Raw genomic sequence first — 10,233 nt, 5'->3', positions numbered from 1 at the left:
TCTTGCCTGAGGTCCATTTGGCACAAGAGAGGGCGACCGTTTCATTTAATTGCTGTGACTCCTTCCTCTACCACTAGGGACCTAATGAGACCCTTCTGGATTCTTTCTGCTGAGGTCTCCTTGGACCTTCGAATAGTCTTCTTAGACAAGATTTAAGAAAACTTCTAAGAAACCAGCTTTCTCATGCATGATGCACATCTAATCCTCAGGAAATCTTCATGTCTTTTTTCACCCCAGTAAACTCTGGGAACACTTGCCAACCCCAGTGCAGCCACTACACTTTTACTTCTCTGTCACTCCAGTAACTAGCGGCAGTCTCAAGCTCCTTCTACCCTCAGCTGTGATTCCGATAGCTGCCCACATACTTCACTCTCTGAGTGGCTCCTGACTTGAGGTCTGGAGAAGGCAGACTTTCCTTCTGCCTCGTGAAAGGCGAGCTCACAGCACAGAGACAATATCCCCCATAGCACCGTCTTCCAGTATCCCATACTTTTCTCAGCCTCTCCAACCTTTTTTTTTTTTTTTTTTTAAATAAGCGAAAGCTAATGGCCAGTGAAGGGTCACAAAACTATTTTTCAAAATTGCCTTTGTAGCCTTAATGGTGACACACTGTGGAGGTGGCATGAAGTATCTATTGTTTTGGGGACCTCAGCTAAAATAAAGACTAAACATTTTTATTTTAACATGTAATCCTATATTTCTCGATCTCGCCAGGCTGTATATTCAAATTGGTATCAAACTGCATTTTTTCTGGGATTAGAGCTCACCAGAATTTATCACCACCATTATGGATACTGTGATATTGTGGTTTATAACAAGAAACAAATATTTGGTCTTTATCCTCATTCCCTAGTGATGACAGCCATAAAGGTATCTTTGTTAGGTTAACAAGGTGATTTCTGATGATGGCGGCTGGTTGCCAGGAGAATCAACCCAGGGATCAGAAGTTTGGAAATTCAGCCCTTCCCCCATCCCCGCCCCCAGAGAGGGGAGAGAGGCAACAGGTTGAAACTATCAACAGTGGGCAGTGACTTATATCAATTATATTCATGTAGTAAAGCTTCCATAAACCCCAAAAGAACAAGGTTCAGACAGCTTTCAGGTTGATGAACACAAAGAGATTTGAGGATGGTATCTCACTTGGAGAGGGCATGGGACCCTGCACCCACTTTCCTACACCTTGCCCTGTGGGTCTCATCCATCAGACTGTTCCCGAGTGATACCCTTTTATATAAACCAGAGATGTAGTAAAAATAAAATGTTTCCTGGGTTCTGTGAGCCAATCTTCCAAAGTAATCAAACGCTAGGAGGGGGACACTGGAACTTATAGGAGTGCCTCAGAGGTGCAGGTAAACAATCTAAGCTTGTGATTAGCATCTGGGGTAGGGGGCAGTCTCATGGAACTGAATCCTTCAAATGTAGAATTTGATGCTATCTCGGGGTAGATAGTGTCAGAATTGAGTTGAACTGCTAGACACGCAGCTGGTAGGAGAATTGCTTGGTGGTATGGGGAAAAACATTGGAACGGAGTGTCAGAATCTTGGATATAAAAAATAGAAACCCAGCTCATACTGGCTTGCCAAAATGTAGAATATATCAACTCAAATGATGGTGTAGTCTAGAAGTAGGAGTAGCAGGGTCTGGGTACTGGAATGAAGTAGATAGGACTTGCTCTCTGTTTTCTTTTCTTTTTTTTTTTTTTTTCCTTCATCTCTGTGTTGAAGTATAATTTTCTTTTAAAAGTACTCTTTAGGGCGCCTGGGTGGCTCAGTGGATTAAGCCGCTGCCTTCGGCTCAGGTCATGATCTCAGGGTCCTGGGATCGAGTCCCGCATCGGGCTCTCTTGTGATCTCTCTCTGTCAAATAAATAAATAAAATCTTAAAAAAATAAAAAAAAATAAAAGTACTCTTTAAAAATGACTCTTAGGTGAATATGAAATAAGCCATGTGTCAAAGACTTTACTTAACTTGTTAATTAGTGAGAGAAACATAAAGATGTTAAAACTGGTCCAAACATATAAATGCTAGGCATTTATAGGCAACTCAGTAGAGACATCCTAAAATAAGATTCCCGGGGGAACACATAAACTGGCTAATGTACAGCATGGCAACAAACTGAAATGTTTAGGATGATCTGTTCCACTGGACAGACATTATTTGCATCTCTACCAGACAAATATCTATGGGTTAACATGGGACTCACTACTTCTGGATCTTTAATCAGTCAACAAGAGTGACTCAAACCAAATTCTGTTCCCGAGATCCATCTTTGGGAGACCTTCAACCCTGGAAGGACATGTTACCTAATGCTTTGCCTTGTCTCCAAGTTTCACATAATTCTTCACGACTCTTGCCTCCGTTTCCTCTGTGTTTGTTTCTTTCACGGGAGAGTCTTTTTGCCATGTATCAATCTCTGGCAGGTCCAGGCTTCCGTTTTCCTCCTCATTTATAATCCCAGAATGTCTCTTTTCAAAAAATTCTGTAGAAGTCCTGTACTTTCATTTCATGGCCCGACTTTGGTTACGTGCCAGTCCATAATATAATCACCATAGCCGAAAGGACAGTCTATCAATTAGCCTTTTCTGGGACTCATGCCCACCCCCCTGGAGCTGGGAAAAGGATCAATTGCATCCAAACTACTAAGCCTGAGAGGGAAGTGGGGGTGGTTTCCTGAAGAAAAATTTGATTCTGTTACTGGAAGATGGGCACATGCACGTTGTGCAGTTGAAAGCGGTATTTATGCCCTAGGTTTGTTCTCCCTCGGGCCCTCTGACCTCTGCAAAGTCTTTCAGAGGTGAAAGGGAATCCTCTGGAATTACAGTGGTCACACCAGGAAACACCACGTGCTGGGGACCAGTTCCTGGGCATCGCCGGATGTCCCATGTGGTGCACCTGTTGTTCTGTGGGTGTCCCGCCCTCTCTGCGCACAGCTGTGCCCTCCCCAAGGACCAGTGCAACAACATTGGGGGCTTCTAGGAGCCGTGATTCTGCTTTGCGTCTGGCATGTTGAAAATGCCCACTTTCCTTTGGTGACAATTTGTTAGAAGATCACTAAACAGTATGTTTTGACTCCATACTTTTTAGCTTTTTTTTTTTTTTTTTACATGAACTGTGTCTTTCAGTTTTTCTTAATTTATTATTAATCAATGAGTTAGTCCTTCACTGAACTTAGACATGGACAAGAATGATAAACACTGTTTCAAAATAACCACTGTTCTGTCAACCGAGGCTTTGCCGTCAGTCAGGCTTCTGGAGCCTAGCTTTGTCTTCCTTTGCAATGAGTTCTTCCAAGAGGCATCTGGGTCCTCCTGCCATGGCCAGCGGGCTGGCTGCCACGATCACCAGCTGAACGTGCACAGACATGTGCACGTGTTCTTGGCCTCCAGCTGGGAGCCCAGCTTCCAGTAACAGAGTCATCAAGTATCACAACAAAAAAGAAGCTTACATATTCAGATCTCTATCATTTGGCAGATGTGGTTACCGAGGTTGAGAGACGTACAATAATTTGCCCAGCTTGTTAGTGACAAAACTAAAACAGATCCCAGACCTCCTGACATCTTAACAAGTACTCTTTCTACTTTAGATTTCTGCCTTTTCTTATGGACAGTGATACACTAAAATTATACACACAGAATATTGGGTGGAGAAAATTACTTCATGGTTTAGGATCAAGGAACATCACTCCATACATTTAAAAAACTATATCAGTAGAATTTAGTTCAGAACTATCCTTTATATTTGGGATGTCTGTTAATCCTAGATGGTAATTTTCTAATTGAAAAACATTCCATAAAGGAGAAATAATTGTTCTTATTTTCTCATTTTTTTTTTCATTTCTCAATTCCAATTACATTATGGGCTTTTCTAGTTCTTCTCTTCAAATCTGAGGTTAAGTTTGGCAGGTTTGGAACAATTCTTTCCTTCCTTATTCGTCCGCACTCGTGGAAACCCTTGGTAAATAGTGGGGGGTTTTGAATGAAAGGGACAACTCTTGGCTTTTCAAAAAATAGCCAAAGAGAATGGGAGTCTTGAAGAGAAGCTCCCAAAGTTTTCCAGGTTAGAGTAACAATGGTTCATGGGGGATGTCTATGTGGATGGCGTTGAAGGCACTCCCAGAGTTCTGAACACCCCAGTGTCAGGTAGAAACGCAGATTAGTTTCTGAGTCCCGGGAAGCATGCAGAAAGACTTCAGCAGGGGCTTAGACAGAGTGAATGGGCTGAGAAGCAGAGGATGCCATGGGCTGAGGGCCTCAGCAGCAGACGCTAGGAGGGCAGCGACTGAGGCCCAAGACTAGCAGGATGAACTGTGCCTCAGTGGACACTGGCAAAGTTTCTTCTTGACCCAGCTTTGGTCAGGCTCCTCTGAACCGTCTTTCCAACCTCACCTCTCCGTTGGTCCTGCCCAACTCAGTGTTCACAAAGAATCCTGCTGAGTCACGCCCACCCGTGACATCTGGTCAAGCTCCTTATTCCCCCACTTTGATGTATACATCCTTGACCTCCTTTTGCAAGAATCCTGTTGGTCAGTTTAGTAGGAATCCCCCATCCTTGACGTGTCCTCTTAGTGATTTTCCCCCCTCGCCCTGCTCCTTGGCTCTAATACCCGTTCGTTCTTACTGTATTTGGACTTGAGTCCCATTTCTCTTCTAATTTCTTTTGATCCTAAAAACATAATAGGTACGTTTTGCAGAGACTGAGTACTATCTATGAACAGAGCTGTTTGTCTTATCACATTAACCCTTGACATTTCAAGAAGAGTCAAGGAGAGTGGCTCAGACTGAATGATTTCTGGGAGTCCTTCCTGCTACACATGTCCTGTTCAATCAGAAGTGAGGCATTTGTAGCCTCAGGTGGGTTTTCTCACCACATCGTTTCCATGTACTTAACCAGTACCTTATTTTTCATTCTTCAGAAAAACCCCAATTCAAATGAATACCTAATTGGAAAGCTTATAAGCTCTCCAACTCATATTCTGAGAGGTCTGTCACACTTAGCCTAGCTCTGTAAAATCTAGCAAGCTAGTGTGCATCAGGCAGTAAATGTCAGGGGGACAAATTGCCAAATCCAGAGAGGCTTCTGTTGCCGCAGCGAGCACTTTTCAGATCATTTTGTTTTTATGTTTTTGTTGCCTTTTTTTAAAAAAAAATTTATTTATTTATTTATTTGAGTAACAGAGAGGGGGAGAGGTGAGAGAGAGAGAGAGAGAGTAAGTAAGCACAAGTGAGCAGGGGGAGGAGTAAGAGGGGAGGAAGAGGGACAAGCAGATTCTGGGCTGAGCCGGAACCCAAGGAGGTCTCCATCTCACCACCCTGCGATCACAACCTGATCCAAAACTAAGAGCCAAAAGCTTAACTGACTGAGCCACCTAGACACCCCTGGTTTTGTTGTTGTTGATTGTTTGTTTTTGTTTTTGTTGTTTCTACTAGAAGAGGGAGAAGGGGGAAATAGTAATGTACTTTGTTTAGTCAGATTTAGTTATAAGTCAATAGCCGTCGCTAGTGCAAAGAGAACATTCATCCTGTTACCGCTCAGGTACGGTGGACTTCTGAAAGGCCAGGGAGCAGAATATATACTCACTTTGGAAGTATAAATTTTTCATCCTTTTCCTTCTGAAGGACTATGATAGTATTCCAAGAAAAATTAAAGAGTGAAATGATGTATTAGAAACAAATATTTTTTTACTGTCCCTTGCAAATTGTGGCGTGCCGGCAAACTGTGATATTCTACCCTATTTCCCAATACATTCTGTATCCAGTTTGTCAGTGAATGTTTATAGTCACAAGAGCTTTTTCTTTGGAAAAAGGCCCCCTTTGTACTGGAATCTGAAGGAAAAGATGTGAATTTAAATTGGGTGTGTTTAAAAATAATCTGCTGAATCAACACGTTCAGAACAATGCGTCATCATCCATTCTCCCCCTCACTCTATTCTCTCACATTTAGTCACATAACCAAGGAAACTCTAAGGCTGAGGTCATGCCTTCCACTGGAGATAGAAACTCAAGGACAAGCACCCTTACTATGATGTGAGTTTGAACTAAATTCATATAAAATCCCTTCCACACCTGAGATTCACTTACTCTGATAATTTAGGCTCCTAAATCTTACTGGGCATTAACTATTTGAATAATTCATGTGATAACAATTTAAGGTGATCCATCACCCAAGTTCAAAGTCACTATTTCACATGAGCTTTCTTGAGCTGAATGAACCTGATTCCCCATCATTCATCTATCACCAAACTTGGAGATGGTGTTGGAATTCTATCAATTATCAGACTCTCATTATCCTTCTAGTCTATTATGGTATCCTTCAAGCAAAATCCTTCCCTTTCTGGAATCTCCTATCTTCAGGTTTCATCACCAACTTTGGTGTCATTCAAGTCTGCTTACTCCTGATTTTTCTTTGTGGCCTTGGTCTTTCCATATTACTTCTCCAAATCCTCATCATTGGCGACTTAAGGATCCATTTGATTTCGCTCCAAAAATACCCGAGAGGATAGAAGGAATTGTAAAACAAAGCAAAACAGAAAAACAACAACAACAAAAACCAAAAAACCTTCCAAACTATCCAGATGGGCACAAAGCAGCAGCTGTGCTTCCAGATCTGGATTTAGTCCAAAGATAGAGTGGATGGGTGCCTACCTCTGCCACGGATAAGGTGGAAGTTCTCCAAGTACCTCTGGTGAGAGTACATGAAGTAACAACTTTTTGTATAATGTATAATGGAAAACCAGTTAGAAATTATAAATTCAGTTCTCCTGCTATACCTTGAATGCTTCAAAGCTCTGACATCATCCAAATAGAAAGCCATTCAGAAAAAGCTAGGAAAAAAGTTAGGGGTATTATACCTGATGAACTTTTCACTCTTACAGTGGTAGAATGTTTAGGGTCTATGTAACTGCACCCATGGCTCAAAGAAATAGCAACTACCATGAAGATCTGACACCTCAGGGTATTGAAGAAAGTATTGATGAGCTCAAGGCTACAGAATTCCAAAACCTGAGTCAGGGAGCAGATGGTTCTCTTTGAGCCAGCTGGAGGTCTTACCTCTTTGACTGAACTACCCAAAGGACCTGGCTTTGGTGTGCAAGCAGGTCTTTAATTCATATTCAACTGAAAAGATGTCACATAAAATATAAAACTTTTATTTAAAAAAGGAGGTCTTTGGCATCTTTGAAATTCATGACCCAACCATCTTACCCCAGTTGTTACCCATCTCCAGCCCTCCTTAATGACTTAGTTTTCTTCCCTTCCTGGATCACTTAGCTAAGATTTCCTTCCACTATAAGAAATAGAAAATTCAACCAGTGATTTAGTTTAAAAAAACAGGTGCTTATTTTTCTCACGTAACAGTAATTTAGAGGTACAGGGATTTTAGATGCTTTATATTGATTTTCTAGGGCTGCCATAATAAAGTACCACAAATTGAGTGTCTTGAAAGAAATTTATTCTCTCACAGTTCTGGAGCCTAGGAGTCCAAGAGCAAGGCATTGGCAGGGTGGCTCCTTCTGAGATGAGTGGGGAAGAATCTACTCCATGTCTTTCCCCAACTTCTAGTAGCCCTGACTTTGTTTCCAAATCTGTCTCCGCCCCGCTCCCCCCACCCTATGACTTCCCCTCATGGGTGCTGACCCTGGACACATGAGCGGTGGGATATATTGCATGGCCTTTTATATAGGACCATCATTTAATACTTGAAAAGAACTATCACATTGTTACCCTCATCTTCTCTTTGGGGGAACTTTTTTTCTTTGTGGAAAGGGCAAGGTTTTGGGACTCAGTGATTCTGTTCTCTCCCCCCTAGGTGGAGTCTGGTTTGTCATCTCTCCTCTGACTGAGCAAAACACTCCACGTGTGCTCTGGTTAGTGAGGTGGAAGCTTCCTGTAACAGGACACTCACTGCATTTCTATGAATATTGGCTAAGAGAAGATTCACTTACCTCTTTTGCCTGCCTCCATTACCCAGCTTGTCATCTGAAAAGTCTTTACACATCCTATTTTGTACCATTTAATTAGCTGAATAAATTCAGGTCTTCCTTTTATCCCCGTTATTTTTTTTAACACCTCCTTTTGTTTGCATGAAGCGTTTATTTATCAACAGATGTCACTATCCTTATTCTTACATTTTTCATATTTTTGTGAGAAAAACACCAGTATCAATACTAAATCTTTTTAATTTCCTTAGTATATTTAAGATTAAAGACTCATTTAATTTTTCGTAATTCTGGCACTGTGTGAGGCACCTGTATGTTTTTTTTTTTTTCCTTTTCCTGTGTCTCTTGCTCAGGTAGCCACACCAGTACATTAGCTAGAATCTCCAACTGCATTTGGCTGGTGTCAGTACTGGCATCACTGTGTTACTTCCAGCAAAGCTTTCTGCAGGTACCAAGCATCTTGAAAACAACTCTACTTCGTCTTTGGAAATTCCAAACCCATTAGGGTGCGAGGCATCCTTTCCTCAGAAACAGGAAAAGGAAGCATGGAGACATTCACTAAAGTCAGAAGAATCCCCAAAGACGGTCCAAAGTCAGTCTGGAGAGGCATCTCCTAGTGGCGGCCTCATCTTCCCTGCTGAGTTACACTCCTTATTTAGCTACTAGATAGAAAAACTTGAAGGCATCGCATTAAACATTTCGTTTGACCCCAGGAGACTCTGTCTCATTGTGAGCTAGTGAACAAGCACATGTGTTGCCTGCTCCTCGGGAAACCAAGGTCCACTTCTGAAAATATAAAGCAAAAGAGATTATCAGCCCCTAACCTGAGGGTCACTGAAAGGCATGTGGTCCTCTGATGTCCTTGTGCTTGATCTAAGGGACAGTATTCATTTGTTTGTTTGCTCGTTTATTTGATAAAGCTCAATCTTCCTAGCAGCCCGAGGAAAACGTAGGGTAGCCAAGCGTTTCTGAGATGAAGACTGGATTCCCCTTTTCTCCTTCAAGGTCTCGTTCAGTTTGCTCTGTTTTACAGTGACATCTGGTGGTCATGAAAGATCAACCAATGGCCCTTGCAGGGAAGAATTCTATCAAAGCAAGGGCGTGGCCATGTCCTGTTCAGCTCTTGCCCATAAATATTCCTCAAGATTATTAATTTTCATTTTCTGTTGTACATAAATTAGAGTGGCTATCTGAATCTGACCACACTTATCAAGATCTTTAAAAATACTCTAAGTATTTTGACCAAGCGCTATCACTTTTAAAAATGTATCTCAAAGAAACATATGCAGACAGATTTATGTAGAAGCATGGTCCTTGAAGTGTAATTTATAATAGTAATTTTGGAACCAACCCAAAAGTTCAAAAATAAGGATTGTTAAAATTAGATTATTCCATTATTCATACTTTAGTGGAAGATTTCCTGACATGGGAAAATGTTTATGATATATTATGAAGTGAACAAGACCAATTAAAAAAACAAGTAAAACTCGATAATCCTGGTTTTAGTTTTCTGTGTATTTTTTCCTTCCAAAAGCATGAACACAGAATATTTTTGGAGGCAGAAAGAAAAAAACTCCTCATAGATATTTCATATATGGTTACATACAAGGGAGGAATTAGTGCCAACTTCTTCCAAAGTAATAATCCTTGAAGGTATCTCTCCTGAAAATTTGGTAAGTAAACATATTCCTATAGAATATTAGTGCAAAAGGTCATGAACAATTACTTCGCTGTGCCTGGGATCTGGAATAATCCAGGAAGCTCGAGCACGCGGCTGCCACTTCATTTGCTAATAGGTCTGAGCTGAGACAAAAACATGTTATTTCTTGCATGACCCTGAAGACTCATTAATTTGTTCTGAGGTTTATACTTTGCTTCCAATGGTGGTTGGTGGGGGTGTGGGAGAAGACGCAATTTAAATTATTGGGCAGTTTGTGCAGTAACCAGAGTTCTGTTTTATAATTGGACACAGTCCATTTCTTAAAGTGTTTTTCAGACTGAGCTTTGAGATTTTTCTTTATTCTCTGAACAGGTATAAATAGATTGATTTGCTTTCTTAGCCCATACAGGGAAGGTTAAAGGGGTCTCATGGTTTTTCTTAAATGGAGCTTGGAGCAGCTGCCTTTGGGTCTGGGGAGCAGCTGTGTAGCTAACCAAACCTAGCTAGGTCTTCCTCTTGTGGGGTTGTACATTTCACACTTGCTTGCTTAATAAGTTTGGACACGATTTCCACGTACATGGTTAACATGTCACTTTTGTTCTACCCTGAGGGTACCAGGTGGCAAGTCCAAGAAAAGGAA

The 10,233-nt window shown here is 41.4% G+C and overlaps 1 pseudogene; it reads left to right on the top strand.

Annotated features, from left to right (window-relative positions):
• The first annotated feature begins 6,567 nt into the window (after positions 1-6,567).
• Positions 6,568-7,105, top strand: LOC116584074 (annotated as a pseudogene).
• The last annotated feature ends 3,128 nt before the right edge of the window (positions 7,106-10,233 follow it).

The sequence above is a fragment of the Mustela erminea genome, chromosome 2, assembly GCF_009829155.1.
Source record: "Mustela erminea isolate mMusErm1 chromosome 2, mMusErm1.Pri, whole genome shotgun sequence".
Lineage (NCBI taxonomy): Eukaryota > Metazoa > Chordata > Mammalia > Carnivora > Mustelidae > Mustela > Mustela erminea.
The sequence above is the reverse complement of the archived record's forward strand: the minus strand, read 5'-3'. Positions and strand labels throughout refer to the sequence as shown.